The 24927-nt window shown below is 41.7% G+C and overlaps 2 long non-coding RNA genes across 3 annotated transcripts; one reads left to right on the top strand and one right to left on the bottom strand.

The window, feature by feature from the left end:
- Nucleotides 1-208: 208 nt before the first annotated feature.
- Nucleotides 209-4472, bottom strand: LOC121139725. 2 transcript variants are annotated; one of them, XR_005876636.1, is made up of 4 exons: nucleotides 4359-4472; nucleotides 1341-1503; nucleotides 963-1082; nucleotides 209-861 (listed from the first exon to the last, which is right to left on the bottom strand). It is a non-coding gene; the product is annotated as an uncharacterized LOC121139725 (long non-coding RNA). The 2 variants fall into 2 exon arrangements; XR_005876635.1 differs by having other exon boundaries at nucleotides 1341-1797.
- Nucleotides 4473-19149: 14677 nt separating this feature from the next.
- On the top strand, nucleotides 19150-23061 carry LOC121139726. Its single transcript, XR_005876637.1, has 3 exons — nucleotides 19150-19174; nucleotides 19293-19357; nucleotides 22025-23061. It is a non-coding gene; the product is annotated as an uncharacterized LOC121139726 (long non-coding RNA).
- Nucleotides 23062-24927: the final 1866 nt, after the last annotated feature.

Consider the following 24927-nt stretch of genomic DNA (forward strand, 5'->3'; position numbering starts at 1 on the left):
ATAAAACACTGTTGGCCAATAGGGAAGTAAGATAGGTGGGACTAGGAGTCAAGCAGGATGCTGGGAAGGAGAAACACAGGGAGTTATCATGTAGCTGCACAACATTCCTAATGCTGTGACTATTTAATACAGTTCCTTATGTTGCAGTTACCACCCCCAAAAATAAAATTATTTTTGATGCTACTTCATAACTGTAATTTTGCTGCTGTTAAGAATCTTAATGTAAATATCTGATATGCAACCCCATAGGGGTTGTGACCCACAGGTTGAGAGCTACTGTCCAATACACTGATAATTGTGACTCAAGATCAGAACCTGGAAATCTGGTTCCACTTTTATAAGGTTCACAGAGAGTAAAAATCACATTATACTCAGAATCCTTTTTTAAAGGTAAAGTGTATCTATGTAGCCTTGGCTGTCCTGGAACTCACTACACAGGCCAGGCACCAGGCTGTCCTGGAATTCATAGAGATCTGCCTGCCTCTCTTTCCCCAGTTGCATATGCCAGCTGGACAAGCTTCAGCATTCATTTTGATAGGCATAGCCATCTAGGAGAAGCAGCTTGGGGAAACAAATGCTAACACTCACATAAGAGTATGTGTGTGAGTCAGGATGAGTTCGTTCACCAGAGGAGCAGTTCTACAGACTGCTACCAGCTGTAAGAACTGTAGTAATATTAAGATGTCAATGAATTGTATCATGAAACATGGTAGACTCTGTTCTTTTTGTCTGTTCAATTTTGAGACATTGTCTCAGATAATTCAGGCTGTCTTCAAACTCACCGGGCAGCCGAGGAAGGCCTGGGACTTACCATGACTTCCCAATTCACAATCGGCTTCTCAGGATGAAGTCAAGAAGCATCTGTAGGAAGTTCAGGATTGAGTGTGGGCTGAAATCACCCCTAACACTTGACTTAGGCGTGACAGACACACAGGGTAAAAGATTTCCTACCAGGAACCCACCTGCTAAAGTCGCTCCCAGTGCTGCAATCACCGAAAAGAAGACTACAATCACCAAACGGAGGCCGGTGACTTGAGAAGGGTAAAATCTCTTTCTGCAACTGGGTTGAAATTCCTGAGACTCTGGGATGAATGGACAAGATATCATTTTCTATAAAATTCTAAGCAGGTCTTCGTTACTGGTAAGTCCATTAATGATAGCCCATGATGTCAAGTGCAATGAATACAAACTAATAATGTTTCGATATACTAGCAGCTATCAAAGAGCAGTGCTACATCTTAAGTAATTATGGCAACAAAGGATACCAGGAAAAAATAAACACATATGATAAGAGTCTACTTTTATAAGAACCATTGAATCTTTACATATGTCTGACTTACCTGTAGATTGACAGACTCCTGAGTTTGTTAGTGTTATCTCCTCATTCATATCTCTCATCAAGGTAAAACAAAAAGATGTAGTCTGGTTGTGATGGACACCCTGGGTTTAGGATCAGGCCTGATGCTTCTTGGGTTTAGCTTCAATCACGTAGATGTAGAAGGTCTAAAGTGAGATTGTCATGATAACATAAATATGATGACCAAAGTTCTTCACAACTGTGACTGGCCGTATAACTTCTTCAAAATCCAGTGCTTCATCCAAAAGACATTAAATGTCAATACATTGTATAGAACAATGGACTCAGCTGGAGACAATGAATGGATTCTTCTGTTGAGCTCAGTGGAGGAGATTGAGGCTTACACATCAGTGAAGTCACCATATTGGATCTTCTTACCATCACTCCAGCTTAGCAACTTTTTTGTTTAATTTTGATCAGCCACAGCCCACAGTTTTTGTCTAAATTATTTGAGCATGAAATAACAGCATTCAGTTGAAGGAAATAACACTAGGAAGGATCACATCTCGTTACTAGTTTGTATTTGGTTTATGAGAGCCCAGATGTTAGCTCTTGATATCTATGACTTTATTTAGACTCAAACTGTTATCACACAGTGGTTACTGTGATCTTTAATTCACAGATGTGCTAATGTCTTAAAGTACTAGGGAGGTTGAAAAGCTTCTTTAAGGAAACAACTAATGTGTGGCTGTCAGCACAGGACCTGAATCATGGCTCAGAGTCCCCTTTACTTTAATGAACCTCACTGAAGGGAATTACATGTCAGCTCCCTTCCCAGTCTTCCTACTCACTGGCCTTCTTTCAGTATATTTAACAGTCGTCGTGCATGGAAACCAGGACTCTGCTCATGTAGCACTCAGAGAAACTAAACTGATCCTCTGTTAGGTTTCGCTGAGAATGTCCTTATTTGCTGAGCTGATATTACGATGTCTCAAGTCCATTAGCAAAAAGCACTGGATTGCTATGTCAAATTTAGATAATTACAATCATGTAATATTACTTGACATCATGACAGACAAATATCAGGGAGTTTAAATGTTAAGCTGGGTTAAATTTTAGCTGGGCTGTGGTGGCGCACGCCTTTAATCCCAGCACTCGGGAGGCAGAGGCAGGCAGATCTCTGAGTTTGAGGCCAGGCTGGACCGACAGCCTCCAAAACAATACAGAGAAACCCTGTTTCGTAAATACCAAAAAAAAAAAAAGAGTGATTTTTTTATGCTGAATGCTTAAAATAGGTCAATCTCATTCCTAATTTTTTAACAGACAAACAAGCGGTCTCTCTCTGTCTGTCTCATAAACACACACACACACACACACACACACACACACACACATGCTTGCATACATGTGGGGGTGGGGAGAAAGGGAGAGAAAGGAAGAAAGAACTACATTACTTCAAACATCACATGCTATTCTGTGAATTTACTTTTGTCTCATTAGCCATAGCTTTTCAATACTGTGAATTAACATCTGCTCTCACAAAGTCTGTCCTGCATTTGGTTAAAGTTGGGATCCAGGCTGAAGGCTCTTTCTTCTCTTGGAGATGTCAGTGATGTAGCAGGAAGAGGACCCAGCCCAGGTACTTGGCTTAACTCACCCTCTGACTGACCTCTGTTGGGGGGGGGGGGAAGCACCATGGCTTCCACTGAGAGAAACCAGGAAGTCACATTGCCCTAAGTGTAAGTCTGCCAAGAGTAGGGGCCAGTGAAGAACACCCCTGCCACTGAAGCCCTTTCTGGACCTCCCAAATCCTCCTTTCATCTGTGCTTGTCAGTCTTTCTGATGGTATTTGCCTTGTTAACTATGTCTACCTAAGACTGCTACTTTTGTCAACCTGACACTGTCATGTAGGCCACGCCTTCTGGGACCAAAGACCTTTTCACAATGAATGATATTTACTCATTCATCTATCTCAAAGAGACTAAGCTTGAAGAGAGAAGGAAATCTGATTACTGCGATTGGCACTAAACAAACTACTGAAGCCAGTATTTCTTGAAAGAGTAATTGAGGGGCTGGAGAGGTGGTTCAGTGGTTAGAATCACTGGCTGCACTTGTGGAGAACATGGGCTTTGTTACAAATATGCACATGGAGTATCATAAAACAATAAAACATTCTACTAAATGGGAGTATTGAATTTCATATGCAGCAAGTCTTATTTTCTTATTTTACATGTATGGCATTTTGCTTACATGTGTGTCATGCACCAAAGGGGTGCCTGGTGCCTGCAGAGGGCAGAAGAAGATGTCAGGTCCCCCTGGAACTAGAGCTAGAGATAGTTGGAATGGTCGGGATGTGTAGGTCCTGGGATATGAACCTAGGTCTGCTGCTTTGCTCTAGCATCCTTGGTACTATACACATGTGGTGCAGTTTCATACATGCAGGCAAAAACACTTGAACACATAACATTAAATTAAATAAAAAAATCTGAATAAGTAAATGAATGTTTCAGCCCACTTTATAGTACCCTCTTCAGTGCTGTTGGACTCAGCCACTCATCTAAGAAACGAATCTGCTTTAATTCCAATATAATGACTTGTTCTTATTTATGCTGCAGTTTTTTGGTTACTTCTTTTATTCCAGACTTAGTTATTCATGCTCCTCCCCAGACGCCAAAAAAAAAATATAATTCCCCTCAGAAACAGCTGCGATAAAACGAACACTATTTTTCTCTTTTCCACTTTTGCTTCAATTTTCAGAATGGCACCCAAATTTTCCTTTGGTCTGTTTTAGTTTGGCAAATCCTGAATTTTATAATGAAAGAGAGAACAAATTATATACTATTAAATAAGGAGTGACCAGAAATGATAAACTTCATTTTCTTCCTGCAGCACCCATGTGACTATGCACACTCTGCAATTACAGTTTTGTTACTTTGAGACTGCCTGCTAAGTTTCCCTAAGTCATTCATTAAATTCAGAGTTCCAACAGTGAAGAAAGAGAAAACAAGAAACCATCCCTTTCACATGTATTCCACTGCCAGGTCAGGTCCCAAATACTCACTGCAGTCCTCTCCGCCTTTCTTCTGAGAGACTTTCCTCAGAGTTGTTAAATGTCTGGATGCTGAACTTGAAAAAGCAAGATGTTTCCAAGGGAATCTGATGCTCTCTCCTCTGCCCAGCTCTCTCCCTCTGGACCTCTGTCCTCTCTAGGATCATAAGTAACAGGCAATGGGTGACTCATATATACACAGTGAGTCACAATGGGAGGAAAATGAGAGCTGAGCTAGCAACCCCAAACCTCAGAACTTAGAAAAATCCAAACCCTAATTGTGGGTCAAGTGAGAAAAGGGAAGAGAGAAACAAAACTGTAATAATTTAAGAGAAAAACTCCAAGTGCACAGGTGACCAGTTTACCAGCTGAATGTCCAGGAAACCTAACTATGAAACCTTGGAGCCCGTAACTGCTCCATTTTTCCCATGTGGTGGGGGGAGCAGGCTATGTGTACACAAAGGTCTTATCAGGTAGAGAGAGGGTTTAAAACATAAACGTGTTACAAAGTGGAGGAGATAAAAAAGATTTGAATTTCTCATTGTAAACACAGGTTTTATATTTGATATTTGTATTTGATAGAAAACACTCACATTTAATGAAGCACAAGTGTGTCTCCAGTGACAATTCACGCCACAAACCCAGTAGAAGTAAGAAAACAGCTCTTCGATGGCAGCTTGCATCTGACTCTGGCTAGTGCCCAGAGAGAAGCTGGTACCCAACAGAAGCTTTTACTAACCTACACGCACCTTAGACTTGAACATTCCACATGCACTGTCATCCTTAAATCTCCTTTTGGATTCAGCTCCAAGTTATACTTTCATTAATTTGAGCAGAGACAGGAAATTAAAAGTCTGGCAGATGGGAGATTTACAGAGAAGACTTTTTGCCAGGTTTATTTTTGAGTATGCCAGTTGTTACCCAGGTTTTTCTTGCCCACCTGACAGAATTATACTTTTTTTTTTCGAGACAGGGTTTCTCTGTATTGTTTTGGAGGCTATCGGTCCAGCCCAGCCTCGAACTCACAGAGATCCGCCTGCCTCTGCCTCCCGAGTGCTGGGATTAAAGGCGTGCACCACCACCGCCCGGCTATACTTTTGACAAAAGAAGATAATGGGTAGGGTGGCAGCTTTACAGCATGAAGGATTTATAGATAGTAGTCACCCTGGGCTACCTCCTTGAGTTGCCCATTAGAGCTATGTTCTCTGAAGGAGTATGTCAGGGTTGTCTCATCCGTTATGGGAATGGAGCTTAATTGCTTGTCTGCCAATGGTATTAAACAAACATTTACACTCCAGCATTCTAAATTTTACTGATCTCTACCCGGCCTAGATAGCATGTTACTTATCTTTGGAGTATTGTAGAGACAACATCCCCCTTAACCCTTTAGTAAATCTACTTTGTGTGACTTAATGTCGCCAAAGCATGTCTATTAGTAAATCCTTTATAACATCAATTCTATTACTTTGAATTTCTTCCATATTAACATATGGGTGGAATTTAGCCTGAGACTTCACCCAAACAATGTTCTAAAAAATATTTTCTGTCATCTGATAAGATTTGAAAAGATGTCATAATAAAAAGGCTGAACATAGCTGTCATTGCCAGGTCTATAATGCATGCTAGCAACTTTTATAGACTCTGGGCTGGAATGGAAGAAAATTATATTTAAACCTGTGTGTAAAGTGTTGTGTGACTACAATTGCCTGGAACTCTATCTAACTCCTGAGTTAAAACCTGCCAAATGGAAGGGCAAGCCTCTGCAAAACTCAAGAACACCCTACCCCTCCAGCTAAAGACAGAAATGGGAGCTTCTTTTACTGGAAAGCAACGGACTTTTGTGCTTGCTCTCCTCATCACCCCGAGGTTTGCCTCATAGACACTCCTGGGTCCTGTTTGTGTCTCATCACATAGTAATTTCTCAATCTCAGAAACTGTCTTATTTGCTGCCATAGATGCAAGATATATGCACCTTAGTTTATATCTCTTCTAGATCTTTGTAGTTTTTCTTAATTCGTGAACTCTCTGGTCACTTTAGACTCTATGTTCAATAATCAAAACCATACCTGTTTCAAAGTCCTTTCAAATATATATTTCAAATTGAATTTATCAGTGCCCAGGCTACAATTTGTACAAATTCTCATAGTTAGGAAGAGGCGCCCCTTTTTATGGCCAAACTACATTTCACATTAGTGACAGAAAAGCAAATGCTTTTGAAGATATAAAATCAGTTTTGTTTCATTTTATTTTAGTGTTTTAATGGGTCCTGAACGGCAAAGTCTACTTGCGTTAATTCTGTAAAGCACAGAACTCTACCATCAGTCCAGTCCTCACCATTCTCGGGATGCCTGGCAGGAGACAGCTCATTGTGCAGGTTGGGGAGGAGGCAGTTTTTGAGAAGTTTTGACAAGGTAGGCTTATTATGCAATGTTTTCTGTCTTCAAATCTGCCAGGAAAAGAGAATCTATATCTCCGCAACTGTTTCCTCTGCTCTGCTGGGAAGAGGGACTTTCCCAAGGGACGGTGGCAGTTTCTTAGTCCACCACATACACTGATTAGAAGCAGAACTAAGGTTTTTAGCAGTTTTCAGAGTAGAAGACAATCTGTTCCCAAGCACAACCCAGCTCATCCCCCTTCTTCACTGTTCCCCAACCCATCAACAATGGTATTTCATGTCCAGGTTCCTTGGTTACATAAGATCTCTTCAGACTTAGAAACCTCATTAGTCTAAAAGGGTATTATTTTATTAATTCTAATATTTATTCTATTTTACAGTGTGTGTGTGTGTGTGTGTGAGTGTAGGTGCTTTCAGGGGTCAGAGGTACCACTAGGAGATGGTTAGAGGCAATCTTAAGCCCCTGGCTTTAGGTGCTTGGAATTGAACTCAGGTCCTCAGTTAGAGCAGTAAGCACTTTTAACTGCAGAGGCATCTCTTTAGCTCCTATATTACTTGTTGAACAAAACAGAAAATAACTACTGAGTATACACTGACTATAATGAATATGACAAAACTATTTTTAAAATGTTGGGATGAATTTTCACTTGATTTTACCAAAATTAGCAGTAGAGTTCTGTTTATCAAGTTGGCCTTCAGAAGGATTGGGTCTTAAAGGGAAGTTTCAAGACCACTTGTAGGTGTGTTTATTGTTGGGGAGGGGAACTTTACATGAGGGATAGTCCTGTCTCCTCCACCTAGATCAAAGCACCTCTGATTTCCATGTGAAATTAATTACATTATCTAACAATCTTAAATGCCTCGGAGTTAGAAGAAAATTAACGAGTGATGAAGTTGGGTCAAGTGTAATCGAGTTTATTGTATTCTTCTATTAGTTATCAATAGAGTTAAAAGTATTAAAAGCATATGGTAAATCCCCAGCCCACAGCTGTCCCAGGGTTAGCTGGACACAACAGCACCTGTCCTGGAGCATACCCTAGCTGTCTCCCAGACATGGCAGCCATTCTTTGGGAATCGCAGACTCTACCACCCCACTGCATAGATCACATCAATTGTCTCCAAGAGTCAGCTTCAGGGAAGCATGAGTCAAGATTTGTGGAAAAGGGAAAAGCTGGCCTGAGAAAAATAACCCGGAGTGCAGAAGGGAGTGGGGGCAAACGCAAGGGAGGGACTAAAACTCTGAGGTTAGGAAACTTAAGCAAGTATCTGCTACCCAGAGAGAGCAATCCCTCACCTGTCACCATTGCAGAACCTAGCTCTGCCCACACAAAGGTGCTCAAGTAGGCGAGGTGTCCACATCCCTCCAGAGCCTGACCCTCAGGGAGTTCTGGGAGTGGAAGGTTTAATTCACTAACCACAGGGGGTGAATTGTTCCTAGCCCAGGAGACCCAGAGTTCCAGAGAAAAGGAAGTTTACAGTCTTTCTCATCCAAAATGCCACACAGACTCTAATTAGCTAATCTGTTGAGGGAAGGTCCCTACAGAACAAAGCATAACCTTAGGGGAATGGTGATCTTTCTTTTCACCAAGGGAAAAAGAATTTGGAGAAACACTTAATATTTCAGATTACTGCATTTTGGTTTTCTGTCTTGTCAGTACTGATGATGTTACTTTGTTTTGCTTTTGGTCTATTTCAGCTGTTATTCAGGTAGGCCCGGCCCCATAAGTAACTTGACCTTTAACACTTGAAGTTTTTTCCCCCTCAATATATGTTTTTATTTAAATTAGAAACATGAATGCTGCACATGTCAATCCCAGATCCCTCCTCCCTTGTCCCTCCACCAGCCCTCACAGCCCCCCACCCAATCCCTACATCATTCCCCAGGGAGGGTGAAGCCCTCCTTGGGGGATCTCCAAAGTCTGTCATTTCATCCAGGGAAAGACCTAGGCCCTTCCCCATGTGTCCAGGCTGAGAGAGCACCCCTCCATGTGGAATGGGCTCCCACAGATCATTCATACACCATGGTAAACACTAATCTACTACTGAAGGCCCCAGTGATTTCTGTGGCCTCCTCACTGACACTACTTTCATGGAGTCTGGATCAGTCCCCTCTCAGCCATCAGTCTGGGATTCAAGAGCTCCCCCTTATCTGGTCAGCTGTCTTTGTGGGTTTCACCATCAAGGTCTTGACCCCTTTGCTCATCACTCCTCCATCTCTGTCACTAGGGTCCAAGAGTTCAGTTCAGTGTTTACCTGTGGGTATCTGTCTCTGCTTCCATCAGTCACTGGATGAAGGTTATAGGATGGCATATAAGGTAATCATCAACCTTATCATCAAGGAGGAGCTATTAATGTAGTCTCTCGACTATTTCTTAGTTTGCCAGTTGGTGTTATCCTTGTAGATCTCTGGAGATCTCACTAGTGTCAGCTCTCTTCTCAAGCCTATAATGACTCGATCTATTATGGTATCTCTCATCCTGTTCTCCTCTATTCTTACCTTGACTCAACCTTCCTGCTCCACCATGCCTTCTTCTTCCCTCCTCCTATTCCCCTCTCTTTTACCTGGTTCCCTCTCCCCTCCCCCGACGTTCCCAATCTGATCAGGAGGTCTTGCCTCATTCCACTTCTCTGGGGTATCATGCATCTCTCTTGGGAACCTTCCTGTTTCCCACACTCACTGGCACTGGGATTGTAGGCTGACACTCCCCTGATCCATATCTAAAATCCATATATGAGTGAGTACATACCATGTTTGTCTTTTTGTGTCTGGGTTACCTCACTCGGGATGATTTCGTCTAGTGCCATCCATTTGCCTGCAAATGGATATTCACTAACCCCACATCTGACAGAGGGTTGATTTCCAAAATGTACAAAGAACTCAAGAAGCAAGTCTCCAAAACACCAAAGTATCCAATTAAAAACTAGGGGACTGAACTAAATAGAGAATTCTCAATAGAGAGTATAAAATGGCTGAGAGACACTTGAGAAAGTGCTCAACATCATTAGCTATTAGGGAAATGCAAATCAAAGCAACTCTGAGATATCATCTCACTCCTGTCAGAATGGCTAAAATCAAAAACACCAATGTCAGTTTGTGCTGGAGAGGATGTGGAGAAAGGGAACACTCCTCCACTGCTGGTGGGAGTGCCAACTGGCACAGCCACTATGGAAATCAGTATGGAGATTCCTCAGGAAAATGGGACTCAGTCTACCACAAGATCCAGCAATTCCACTCTTAGACATATACCCAAAAGATGCCCATTCCTACAACAAGGATGTCTGTTCCACTATGTTCATAGCAGCATTATATGTAATAGCTAGATCCTGGAAGCAACCTAGATGCCCCACAACTGAAGAGTGGATAGAGAAAATGTGGTACATTTACACAATGGAGTACTACTCAGCAGAAAAAAAAACAATGTAATCTTGTCATTTCTATTACTTTTTAATATTATTTATAATAAATTGATAGTAGTGTATAAACTGTTTCCCTTAAGTTCCTTGAATTATTATGGCTAATTATTATACTCAATAAGGAGACTATAGAAACCCCATCAGTTGGTCAGAAATATGGATTTTTTTTTTTTTTTTTTGGTTTTTACGAGACAGGGTTTCTCTGTATTGTTTTGGAAGCTGTCGGTCCAGCCCGGCCTCGAACTCACAGAGATCTGCCTGCCTCTGCTTCCCGAGTGCTGGGATTAAAGGCGTGTGCTACTACCGCCCGGCCAGAAATATGTATCTTAATTAAGGTTTTAATTGCTGTGATAAAACACCATGACCAAAAGTAACTTGGGGGAGGAAAGAGTTTATTTCATCTTACACTTCCAGGCAACAGTCACTGAGGGAAATTAGGGAAGGAGCTGAACCAGGGCAGCAAACTGGGGGTCTCAGTCCATGGGAGAATGCTGCTTACTGACTGTTCCTCGTGGCTTGCTCATGTTGCCTTCTGACAGCACCTAGGGCTGTGAGTCCAGTGGTGGCACTGTCTACATTGAGATGGACCCTCCCATGTGGAGCATTTATCAAGAAAGCTTTCCCTCAGGCCAATCTGAGGGGGGCTTTTTAAGCTGAGATCCCTCTTCCAAAATGACTCTAGCCTGTGCCAAGCTGACATAAAATTAACTTACAGCTGGCAACTGAAGTGGGCACCAATTTTTGGGCATGGACCTTAAGAGTTTGGTAATGTGAAGTTTGACAGTAGTATCATGTGATTGATGTAAAAACTTAATCGGGCCTTTATATATCCAGTTGGTTTTTGTAGTTGGAGAATTGGTTACTGGTATGGAAAAAATCCACTCCAGAGTGTTCTGAGTGAAAATGCTTCATCAATTATTTTGGGGACCATAGAATGGTTCTAGTTCCTGAAAATGTAGCTTGGGAAGAGAATGGAATGGGAGGAAGCACTGATTCCTGGATAGAACTCTTGGTTGACCTAATTCTTGAGAATGAGGCTGACTGGGCACATAGAAAAAGAAAAAAAAAAATAAAAAGCTAAACAACAGTCTTTGACTATTGCTATCTACAGCAGTTGAAGTGAATGCTTGAAAATGCTAGGTGGGTTCTTGATGTTGGAAAAAGCTGAGATTTCACTTGAACTTGACCACCAGCCCCAAAGCTGTCCACAGTGGAACGTTTATGCCATGACAGAGGGAAGTGGTTCTAAGGCCTCTGGTAGCCTAGAAAGTGGTATGTGGGAGGACTAGTAGCTACTGAAACCCACAGTGCTCCATGAAAGATTGCATCATTGTAAACTTCTTTATTTATTTCTTACTCTGTAAAACAGGATCTAACGGGTGCTTGTTTAGGTGCTGAGGCGGCGACTGCACTGGTGGCGCCAAGGCCGAGCCCCAGGTGGAGGTGAACCTCCGCTGGCGCTGCTGGCCCCTGCAGCAGTCTGGGACGTCTCGGCGGTTCTGCGCATTGCCGGGGTGAGGATGCGGTTCTTCTTTCGGCTGCTCAAGCAGCCGGTCCCCTAACAGATCGAGCACTACTCCCGCTTCTCTCCGTCGCCGCTGTCAATCAAACAGTTCCTGGACTTCGGAAGAGATAATGCATGTGAAAAAACTTCATGTTTCTGTGCAAGGAGCTTCCTGTACGACTGGTTAACACAATGAGAGAAGTTAATCTTTTGCCGGATAACTTGTTGAATCGCTCTTCGGTGGGATTAGTTCAGAGTTGAAAGTGGAAGTCGGCAGCTGTTCCTCCGGCAGCATCAGGTAAACAGGCCAGCTTCCTGGCCTGTGTTCCAGTGCCTGCAGATCGCCTGGGAACTGCACAGAGCTCCCAACCCCAGCGGGAGCCAAGCACCCCAGACTCCAGGTCTTCTCTCCCGCCAACAAGACCAGGAAACCAGAGGAGCCAGGGAGACCAGGGGAGAAGCTGTTCCGGATCAGGTACAACAGGACCCAGCATAGGGTCCAGGGGGCCAGGTAGGAGCCTAAGGGCTCCAGATTCCTGTTCTTCTTCTCCACCCACGGGACCAGCATTTGGACAAGGAATAGAAGAACCACCAGATTATTGGACTTGCTAGCACCCACCAAAAAGGGAACTCTGGTCCCCAGACCAGTAAGGGGCTCTTTCTGCACCCACTAGAAGAAGAGATGGGAAAGAGACAATACAAAAACACACTCAGCAACAGAAAAACAAATATGACACTGCCAGATTCTAGAGACTCCACACCAGCAAGACCCCAACATTCCAATGCGAACGAAGCAGAAGAGAACGACCTTAAAAGCACTTTCATGAAAATGATAGAGGCCCTAAAAGAGGATATAGGAAAATCCCTCAAAGGAATGGAAGAAAAAAACAAACCAAAAAATGCAGGAAATGGAAGAAGAAGCGAAGCAAAAAATGCAAGAAATGGAAGAAAAAACAAAGCAAAAAATGCAAGAATTGGAAGAAGAAACATACCAAAAAAGGCAGGAAATGGAAGAAGAAACAAAGCAAAAAATTCAAGAAATGGTAGAAAAAACAAAGAAAAAAATGAAAAAAAAATGGAAGAAGAAACAAACCAAAAAAGGCAGGAAATAGAAGAAGAAACAAAGCACAAAATGCGAGAAATGGAACAAAAAGCAAACCAAAAAATGCAAGAAATGGAAGAAAGAACAAACCAAAAAATTCATAAAAGGCAACAAATGGACGAAAAGATAAACAGAAAATTGCAAGAAGCAATGCAAACACTGCAAGGGTTGAAAACTGAAATAGAGACAATACAAAAACACAATCTGAAGAAAGGCAGAAAATAGAAAAGCTGGACAAACAGTCAGGCACTACCGATACAAGCATTACCAACAGAATAGAAGAGATGGAAGAGAGAATCTCAAGTGTTGAAGATACACTAGGAGAAATGGATTTATCAACCAAAGAAAACCTTAAATCCAACTAATCCTTAACACAAAACATCCAGGAAATATGGGACACCATGAAAAGACCAAACCTAAGAATAATAGGTATAGAAGAAGGAGAAGAAATCCACCTCAAAGGGGCAGAAGGCATATTCAACAAAATCATAGAAGAAAACTTTCCCAACCTTAAGAAAGACATGCCAATGAAGGTACAAGAAGCCTACAGAACACCAAATAGAGTGGACCACAAAAAAAAAATATCCCCTCGCCACATAATAATCAAGACCCCAAACATACAGAATAAAGAAAGAATATTAAGAGCAGCTAAGGAAAAAGGTCAAGTAACATAAAAAGGCAGACCTATCAGAATTACACCTGATTTCTCCATGGAAACTCTGAAAGCCAGAAGGTCCTGGATAGATATTCTACCTACACTAAGAGACCATGGATGCCAGCCCAGACTACTATACCCAGCAAAGCTCTCAATCACTATAGACGGAGAAAACAAGATATTCCATGACAAAACTAGATTCAAGCAATATGTGTCCACTAACCCAGCCCTACAGAAAATTTTGGAAGGAAAACTCCAACCCAAGGAAGCTAACTACAACCAGAAAAACATAGGCATTAGAGAATCTCTCTCTAGCAACAGCCAAAAGAACAAAGGGGTGAAATTCCACACATAATTCCATCAACAACAACCATTGCAAATCGAAGAAGGATGGGCAATCAATGGTCATTAATATCCCTCAATATTAATGGCCTTAACTCACCCATAAAAAGACACAGACTAGCAGAATGGATTCGAAGACAGAACCCTTCCTTCTGCTGCATACAAGAAACACACCTCACCCTCAAAGACAGACATTACCTGAGAGTTAAAGGTTGGGAAACAATTTTTCAATCAAATGGACCCAAGAAAAAGCAGGGGTAGCAATCCTAATATCTAACAAACTGGACTTTAAAATAAAATCAATCAAAAGAGATGAAGGAGGTCATTACCTACTCATCACATGTGAAACCCACCAAGATGAAGTGTCTATCCTGAACATCTATGCCCCAAATACAAAGGCATCCACATTCGTTAAAGAAACATTATTAGAACTTAAATCTCATCTAAAGCCCCACACAGTTATAGTGGGAGATTTCAACACACCACTCTCACCACTAGACAGTAATACCAGACAGAAACTCAACAAAGAAGCAAAGGGTCTAATAGAAGTAATGACCCAACTGGGATTAACAGATATCTATAGAACATTTCATCCACATAAAAAAGAATATACCTTCTTCTCACCACCACATGGAACCTTCTCAAAAATCGACCACATACTTGGCAACATATCAAATCTCAGCAGCTACAAAAAAATTGGAATAACTCCATGCATCTTATCAGACCACCATGCTTTAAAATTAGAATTCAACAACACAAATTGCAGAAAACCTACAAACTCATGGAAATTGAATAATGCTCAACCTGGGTCAAAGAGGAAATAAAAAAAGAAATTAAAGACTTCCTCAAATTCAATGAGAATGAAGACACAACATACCCAAGCCTATGGGACACTTTGAAAGCAGTGCTACGGGGGAAGTTCATAGCACTAAGTGCTCACATGAAGAAATAGGAGAACAGTTATACCAGAGAATTAACATCACAGCTGAAAGCTCTAGAACACAAAGAAGCAAACTCCCCCAGGAGGAGTAGACGCCAGGAAATAATCAAATTGAGGGCTGAAATCAATAAAGTAGAAACCAGGAAAACAATACAAAGAATCAATGCAACGAAGAGTTGGTTCTTTGAGAAAATCAACAAGATAGACAAACCTTTGTCCAAACTTACCAAACAGCAGAGAGTGAACACGCAAATTAACAAAATCAGAAATGAAAAGGGGGACAGAACAACAGACTCTGAGGGAATCAAGAGAATCATTAGGTCATACTTTGAAAACCTGTACTCCACAAAATTCGAAAATTTAAAGGAAATGGATGACTTCCTGGATAGCTATCACTTGCCAAAACTAAATCAAGAACAGATAAGCAACTTAAATAGACCTATAACCCCTATGGAAATAGAAGAAGTCATCAAAAGTCTCCCAACCAAAAAAAGTCCAGGTCCAGATGGCCTCAGTGCAGAATTCTACCAGAAATTCAAAGAACAGCTTATACCAATTCTTCTCAAAGTGTTCCACACAATAGAAGCAGAAGGGTCTTTGCCAAACTCTTTCTATGAGGCTTCAATAACCTTGATCTCCAAGCCACACAAAGATACAACTAAGAAAGAGAACTTCAGACCAATATCCCTCATGAACATTGATGCAATAATACTCAATAAAATACTGGCAAATTGGATCCAAGATCACATCAAAACAATCATTCACCACGATCAAGTAGGTTTCATCCCAGGGATGCAGGGATGGTTCAACATACGAAAAATCCATCAATGTAATCCACCATATAAACAAGCTGAAAAACAAAAATCACATGATCATCTCACTAGATGCTGAAAAAGCCTTTGACAAAATCCAACACCCCTTCATGATAAAGGTCTTGGAGAGATCTGGGATAACAGGGACATACTTAAACATAATAAAAGCTATATACAGTAAACCAACAGCCAACATCAAACTAAATGGACAGAAACTCAACGTAATTCCTCTAAAATCAGGAACAAAACAAGGCTGTCCACTCTCTCCATACCTTTTCAACATGGTACTTGAAGTTCTAGCTATTGCCATATGGCAACAAAGGGGGACCAAGGGGATACAAATTGGGAAGGAAGAGGTCAAACTTTCACTGTTTGCAGACGATATGATAGTTTACATCAATGACCCAAAGAACTCTACCAGGGAACTCTTACAGCTGATTAACACCTTCAGCAAAGTGGCAGGCTACAAGACCAACTCAAGAAAATCAGTAGCCCTACTATATACAGATGATAAAAGGGCTGAAAAAGAAATCAGAGAAACATCACCCTTTACAATTGCCACAAACAACATAAAATACCTTGGGGTAACGCTAACCAAAAAGTGAAAGACCTGTATCATAAGAACTTTGAATCTTTAAAAAAAGAAATTAAAGAAGCCCTCAGAAAATGGAAAGATCTCCCATGCTCTTGGATAGGTAGGATCAATGTAGTCAAAATGGCAATCCTGCCAAAAGCAATCTACAGATTCAATGCAATCCCCATTAAAATCCCAGCACAATTCTTCACAGACATTGAAAGAACAATAATCAAGTTTGTATGGAAAAACAAAAGACCCAGGATAACCAAAACAACCCTGTTCAACAAGGCAACGTCCGGAGGCATCACCATCCCTGACCTCAAGCTCTATTATAGAGCTATAGTCCTGAAAACAGCTTGGTATTGGCACAAAAATAGACAGGTAGACCAATGGAATCGAATTGAAAACCCGGGTATTAACCCACACACGTACAAACATCTGATCTTTGACAAAGTAGCTAAAAATATACAATGGAATAAAGAAAGCATCTTCAACAAATGGTGCTGGCATAACTGGAGACTGGCATGTAGAAGAATTCGGATCAATCCATGTTTATCGCCATGCTCAAAACTTAAGTCCAAATGGATCAAAGACCTCAACATAAATCCAGCCACACTGAACCTCTTAGAAGAGAAAGTGGGTGGTACCCTTGAACAAATTGATACAGGAGACAGCTTCCTGAACATAAAACCAGTAGCACAGACAGTGAGATCAACAATTAATAAATGGGACCTACTGAAACTGAGAAGCTTCTGTAAGGCAAAGGACACAGTCAGCAAGACAAAAAGGCAGCCCACAGAATGGGAAAAATATTCACTAATCCCACATCTGACAGAGGGTTGATCTCCAAAATTTACAAAGAACTCAAGAAGCAAGTCTCCAAAACATCAAAGGACCCAATTAAAAAGTGGGCTGCAGAACTAAATAGAGAGTTTTCAATAGAGGAGTCTAAAATGGCTGGGAGGCACTTGAGAAAGTGCTCAACATCCTTAGCCATCTGGGAAATGCAAATCAAAACAACTCTGAGATACCATCTCACTCCTGTCAGAATGGCTAAAATCAAAAACACCAATGACAATTTATGCTGGAGAGGATGTGGGGAAAGGGGGACACTCCTCCATTGCTGTTGGGAGTGCTAACTGGTTCAGCCACTTTGGAAATCAGTATGGAGATTCCTCAGAAAAATGGGAATAAACCTACCACAAGACCCAGCAACTCCACTCTTAGGCATATATCCAAAAGATGCCCATTCATACAACAAAGATGTCTGTTCCACTATGTACATAGCAGCTTTATTTGTAATAACCAGAACTTGGAAGCAACCTAGATGTCCCTCAACCGAAGAGTGGATAGAGAAAATGTGGTACATCTACACAATGGAGTACTATTCAGCAGAACAAAATAATGGAATCATGAGATTCGCAGGCAAATGGATGACACTAGAAGAAACCATCCTGAGTGAGGTAACCCAGTCACAAAAAGAGAAACATGGCATGTACTCTCTCATATATGGATTTTAGACATAGATCTGGGGAGTGCCAGCCTACAATCCTATGGCCAGAGAGTCTGGGAAACAGAAACTTCATTTAGTGGCTGATCGAAGAAGAGGCAGACTCCCTTGGTTAAGTACTGAGCTGAACTCAAGAAAGCCAGTAACAGAGAGGGAGGACTGATGACCAAAGGGATTAAGACTGGGCTGGTTTAAGCCCCAGAAACAGCTGACCAGACAAAGGTTAACTCTTGAATCCCAGGCATCAGCCTGGGAATCCAGCATGGGACTGATCAAGACCCCCTGAATTTGGGTGTCAGTGAGGAGGCCTAGGTAATCTATTGAGCCTTGGGCAGCAGATCAGTACCCATCCCAAGTATACACACGGGCTTTGGACTCCCATTGAACAATGTGAGGTGCACTCTCACCCTGAACTCTTGGGGAAGGGTCTAGGCCCTGCCCTATATGAAATGGCAGACTATGGACACCCCCATGGAGGGCCTCACCCTCCCTGGCGGAATGAGGGGATAACGGGGGGGGGGGTTGGGGGGAGGGCACGGGAGGAGGGGAGGGAAAGGGAGAGGGACCTGGAACTGACTTGTGAAGCAACCTTGTTTCTTATCTAAATTTAAACTGGAAAATAAAATAAAAAAAAAAACAAAAAAAACCAAAACACACAAACAAACAAAAAAACAGGATCTAATGCTAGTCCAGATAGACCTGGAACTCTCCGTGTAGCTCAGGTTGGCCTCCATCTTGCAGCAGTCCTCTTGCTTCTACTTTCCAAGCACTGGGATTACAGCAATTAAGTCTGACTGGCTATCATTTTTTTTTTTACAGCAAAATATTTGTAAGAAAATTTAATTAAAATGGATGGTGGAAATAAATACTTAAAGAAGTGTGTGTGTGTGTGTGTGTGTGTGTGTTTGAATGTGTGGTTGTGCAGGTCAGAAGTTGAAACTGAGCATCTTCCTCAGTCACTCAACTGAACATCTTGTTTTCTGAGGCTCTGTCACTGAAGCTGAGGCTAACTCATTTGCCTTGATTACCTTGCAAGCAATCTCTAGAGACCCACTGTGTCACCACCCTAACCCTAAAATTAGACAAAGACATCTTGGTAAAAGAAAATTATTAGCAAAAATATTGTGATAAATATAGGTATATAAGCCCTCTATAGAGCAGCAGTAAGGCAAATTCAATAACTTATTAAAATGATTATGCATTATCATGGAGTAAAATTTATCCCTGAGATATAAATTAGTTTTAACAAATGGTCTTTACTTAATATGATAGAGCACATTTGCAGAAGGAAATTTAAAATGATAAAAGAGAAAAATCATGTCAATCAATATAGACAAAGCATCTGAAAAATATCTTTATTTAAAAATTTAAAGATTTATTTTTTTATGTGTATGATAGTTTTGGTTGCATGTAGATATGTGTACCACATCCATACCTGGTACCCTTGGAGATCAAAAAGAACATCATATGTGGTGAGATATTGTTTATGATTTAATAAAGCCTGCCTGGGGATCAGAATGCAAAGACCATGGTCAGATCCCTTGGAACAGGAGTTATGGATGGCTGTGAGCTATCATGTAGGTGCTGGTAACCAAACCCAGGTTCTTTGCAAGAACAAGCACTCTTAACTGCTGGATTATCTTGCCAGATGCTGTCCTTTCTCTATAACAAGTCTGAACAACTTTTCATTCACAGGCACTTTCCACAGCACAACTGATATCATAGTCACTTCAGGAAAACCAAGTTCTCCATGTAAGAAGGTAAGATATTGACCAAAGGCCAGCCATCCTGCAGTGATTCAGGGAAGGCGAGGGACCCTTTAGGACAATGGTTCTCAACCTATGGGTAGCAACCCCTTGGGGGCGGTCAAATATCAGATACCCTGCATATCAGGTAGTATTTACATTATGATTCATAACAGTAGCACAATTACAGTTATGAAGTAGCAACAAAGTAATTTTATGGTTGGGAGGTCACCACAACATGAGGAACCATATTAAAGGGTCACAGCATTAGGAAGGTTGAAAACCACTGGTTTAGGAGATGGAGGGTAATGGAAGGAAGGAAAGCCACTGGGGAGAGGCACTCTTTAAATACACTTGTGTATTCCGACCATTGTGCTATCCGGGATAATGTGACATGCTAAAAGATAATTTTATCCTCATCCCCAGTCTCTCATCTAAAGCACTTGAAACTGTTTAGTCAGCTGAGTGAATAGAGCTGATAGAAGCAGGATTTGCTATAGTATTTTGTCTCTGAGGCTCCTGGCATGAGAACATTGAAAGTCACTGGAATTTCCTTAACAATAGGAAAAACATCTTTTGCTGTTCATAACAAGCTGTGAAAACCAGCCCTGAGATTGAGTGTGACTTTAGTGGACCCACAAATGGCTCTAGTATGGGAGGTGCTGTCCAAAGGAACCAACAGTATCATCAGAAGACTTAGCTTTCAAGCTCATGCCCTAGAGATGGAAATAGAGCCAGTCACCAAGGGCCAATGATTTAATCAACTATGGTCATGTCATAGACCTTTAATTCAAGACAAGCCCTCAAGTACAGCTAGGATATAGTTCAGTGGTTAGAGTGCTTTTAAGATTCTGAGTTTAGTCTCCCACACCAGAACAAGCCACACACCCTGTATTGTAGATAGATTCAGAGAGCTTCTACATGGTGAGTACATCTCATGGCAGGTGTGGTTGTCTCATCTCCATGGAGACAGAATCCCTGAATTTGGAATCTTTACAGACACCGTTATCTCTTCAGTTGTATTCTTATGCTATCCCCTGTAGTAAACTAGAAAAAAAAAAAACGAGTTACCGTGACAAACTCATGAATGCAAGGAAGGACTCATAGGAACCTGTAGTTTAGTTTGTTGGTCAGAAGTGTGGGAAGCCATACCTGTTTGGGTCATTTGAGTCAGAATCACACCAAATTGTTAGCTGATGTTTCCAGATTTGAAGACATCAATGTGAAAAGTCTCATGTTTGGTGTCAGAAGAGTTAGGCATGGTCAGGGTTCATAGAACCTGAATTAATGATTTCTTACTCACCATTCTGTAGGCTAATAGATGTAGTCATGTGGGCTTTGAGGTGACGAGTGTGTGTGTGTGTGTGTGTGTGTGTGTGCGCGTGTGTTTACTTTTCTGTTATCTTCATTCCTGAGTAAGCATAGCTCAGATTCTCCAAGACCTGGTACCAGTCTTCTTATTTTAGCAATCTAATTTTCCAGGTGTCAGTTTGACAGTTTATACTATATTTATAACAAGGCAATATGATGAATTTCTAGGTAGCAGAAGTTGATGTGTTTATGGATCCTTTTTTTCCAAAGGCAGAAACTGGTGGAGTCTCTCCTTTGACTGACATTTTGATCAAGGCTCTGAGTTTTTCTGACTTCGGAGGTCCCTCTTTGCCCTTGTAGAAACCTGTTTGAACAAGAATCTTGGCAAATTGGCTCTGTGAAAGTTTCTGCTCTTGTTATCTGAAAGCTTTGAGATACTGGTCACATTTGGAAATAACCCTAGGAAATAAGTTTAACCAGGCATCTCTTATCCTTGATGTTTCCCTCTGTTAGTTTTTGTTCACAGATCCTTACCTACTCTTTGGTCATAAATGTGTTATGTGTGTTCTCTACCTCATTGTAAGATCTTGTACCTATTACAATGGTTCCCCTTGATAAAGTCCTCTTTACTGTCCCTGGTAGTATTTGGGAGATTTATCCCAGTTTTTAGTTTCTTTCAGCAAAGCTTGCCTGTCTGTGGGGACTTGGACACTTCTCTGGTTTCTGGTTTCTGTTGCCTATTTCCCCTATTATTTCTAAGCCCCAAAGATGACCAGACTCAAACTTGGATGCTCAGCTTTTCCACAAGTTTGCTTCTGCTGACATCATAATTTGAAAAGCAAATAAAGTGATAACTTATTTGAGTCAGGGATACAGCTTGATGGTAAGTGCTTCCCTGGCATGTGTGAGGTCTCAGGTTCTATCATCAGCACTGTAAAAACAAAATCCAATGCCCACAAAAAGTCTGGTTTGTTTTGAGACATATTTTCCCTATGTATTGCTGCCTGTCCCAGAAATCGTTATGTATAGCAGGATAGCTTTAAATTCACAAAGAGCTGTCTGTCTTTGATTCCCAAGTTCTGGGATGAAAGGAGTAGAACACCACACCTAACAATAAAAAAGCAATATCAAAAAGCACTTTAAAATTTCCTTTGTTTCCTAGGCTTCTCATCTGATGTCTTCTCATTCTGATACCCCCACCACCGCTCCGGCCCCTTCCTCCACTTTTCCTCTCCAGTGTCGGAATGCAACAGTTGACATTTGTTCAGTGATGTCACCAGTTGCTTTCTGTGTCTCAGAAAACTGGTAAAGATAAGATAAATTCTTAAATGCCATTTTACATTTACACAGCCTTTGCTCCCCCATCTACAGACTTTTGATCATCTACTTGGGTGACTTGTACATTTGAAGAAAGGAAATATTCAAAACTGTTGTTTCGTGGCTCCATCTGCTGGAAGGAGTGTGCACTACCGAGTTTTTATTACCGGACACACAGAAGCAAGGGCAGTTTAGACCCAATCCCTAGAAACTTCTGCAAGCACGCAGTTAACTCAGCACAGTCATGAAACCATTTTAAGCTGTGTTGTAAAAGTGCAGAGAAGTAGGAATTGTGACCCTCTGGGCTTTCCCTCTCATTGTCACCTTGTACCTGTCCCTCGTTTCTTCCTCTCAGAAGGAAATTTCATTCACCGGATAGTCTGGCTCCTGTACCCAGGGTGTCTAGTCTAGCAATTATCTTTGCAGTACCAGGCCCTGCCGTAGGCTTTGCCCATCTTGTGCTGTAACCACATTTTACGTAGCTATGGGAGTGCTGACATTTTCCTGGGAGATGGCGCTCCTCTAGAGTAACAGTGTATTTGGAAGGACTCTGTTTTTTTCCCCCCCTGTGTGTCCACTTTCCTTTCTATATTGGGTTTAGGAGGGTGTTAGGCAGCAGTTCCTTCCAAGATCAGAACTATTCAAAAGAGTTTCAGGAAGTCCCTGAAACTGATCAGATTCACTAGGCTTCTCCCTGCCATAGTAAGCAACAAAAGTTGAGAGACCTCAGTTGGAAGGAAGCTGAGCTACCAAAAAGAAAGACACCCCCCCTCCAGAAAAGTTATCTGTCCAAGAAGACTCAGACAAGATGAACTGCAAAGAAGACTCCGAGACCAGACCAGCTGCCTGGAAGGAGCATAAACCAGCCCAGCTACCCGGAAGAGGTTTAACCAAATAAATCATTTGGAAAGGGCATTCTCCAACCTATTTAGCTGCCTGCAGACTGTGCAGTGTCTCCTAGCATTGTGAGCTGGCCTCCTGCTGGGGCAGGCTTTGGAAATGCATCTGTCTTTAAGTCATTTCTGTCCCTGTAAGCAACCCCTCACCCATATTCCTGTAAGTAACCCCAATACAACTCGTTGGTTCACCAAGTTGGACTTTGGTGGTATTCATTCTTTGGTCTGTTGGGGATTCCCTGCCTGGGTCAAGTAGGTGTGATGCTGCATCTCCCCAGGAAAACTCTTATCACACAACATAGGCCTCTAAGACTTTAAGCTCCAACAGTCCATACACCATGAACCCTTCTAATTAAACTGAGCCCACTGAAGAAAAGTAGTGGTTAACTGGACAATTTTACAGTCATCTCTCTCCCTCTTACAAACCAACATCCAGAAATCTGCTTGGGTGACTTGTACATTTTACAAAAGGAAATAAGGAACTTTGGCAATTACTGTATGTTGGTTTTTTTCTCTTTACCTTTTGGTCTTTGGGGGCCTGCCACCCAGCTCCCAAATAAATGCACAGAGTCTTTTTATTTTTTATAAATGTCTGGCCTTGGCTTGGTTTGTTTCTAGTCAGCTTTTCTTAACTTAAATTATCCCATATACCCTTTGATTCAGGACTTTTACCTTTCTCTTACTTCTGCATATCTTACTCTTACTCTGGCTGGCTTTATGATTGGGTGGCTAGCCCTTAGCATCCTGCTCTCCTATTCTTTCTCCTTTTCTCTCTTGCTATTTATTCTCCCTGCTTGCCAACCCCACCTATCCCTTCTCCTGCCTCACTCTTTATTAGACCATCAGGTGTTTTAGGCAGGCAAAGTAACACAGCTCTACAGAGGTAAACAAATGCAACATAAAAGAATGCAACACATCTTTTCATCATTAAACACATGTTCCATTGCATAAACAAATGTCACACCTCTTAAAATAATATTCTACAATAACTAGACACTGACCAAACTACCAGGATCACCGGGATATTCAAATGTCACATTGTTCCACTTAGCTGAGTAATGGTCCCTGGATACCTGATAATCAATGGGGTTAGGGTTTTCTTGTCTCCATGACAGCCTGCCTACTGGGATTCCTAACCCTATGTTATGGCTTCTCACCAGGGTCAGAATGAATAATGAGTACAGACATACTCAGCAACTGGCCAAGCCTCTAACGACTTGATTCGTGAAGTGAAAGCTACCACAAAGGAAAGTCCAAGGAGAGGCCAGTAGAAGTTCCTCTACTAGGGGATAGACCAAGAGCAACACCACAGTGTGTTGGAAGAAACTGCAGAAGTTAGTAAGACCATCAAGGACTTGAAATAATTCAGGATGATGATTTCTGACAAATTTTCAAAGGTACCCCATCCTCCCAAGCAAGGACCAAGGAAAATTACAGGAAAGAGAGTGGAAAAGAATGAGAAAGAGTGTCATGAAACTGCCACCCAAATAGACACTGCCACTGCAACCCTGAACACACAGCAGCTGGGGATCCCTGCACAAGACTAGGCCATCCAACTTCCCATCATAGAGAGTGGGGGAGCCCAAGACCCTGAACTCTTCCTGAGGAGCTAATGATTTCTGAAGGAGGGGGTGTCACTTTCTCTAATGATATAGCCAATGAAAGGATAGATGGAAAAAGGATTTATAGGGAAAGGGAGGGGGTACTAGTGAGTGATGGGGTGAATCTAATCACAATACATTGCAATGCATAAATGTATGAAATTGTCAGGAATGAATGGAAGAATTTTTTCTTTCTTTTTTTTGCTCACAGTTTGAAATCACAGCCCATTAGTGGGAAAGAACAGCTCTAGCTGTGTCAATAGGAGTTGAGGCAGCTGTCACATCAACAATCACATTGACAGAGAGCAGAATAAGATGAATGATGTGATCAGCTCACTTTGTCCTTCTAAACACCAACTCATAGCGCAATGCTCCCCAGGAGGAGTTGGGTACTTCCTCCTCAGTAACACTCTCATAGGCCAGTCCCTAAGTAATCCGTGTCTCATAGTTGAGGACCTTC

This window comes from Mesocricetus auratus, unplaced genomic scaffold (assembly GCF_017639785.1).
Source record: "Mesocricetus auratus isolate SY011 unplaced genomic scaffold, BCM_Maur_2.0 Super-Scaffold_100001, whole genome shotgun sequence".
Classification (NCBI taxonomy): domain Eukaryota; kingdom Metazoa; phylum Chordata; class Mammalia; order Rodentia; family Cricetidae; genus Mesocricetus; species Mesocricetus auratus.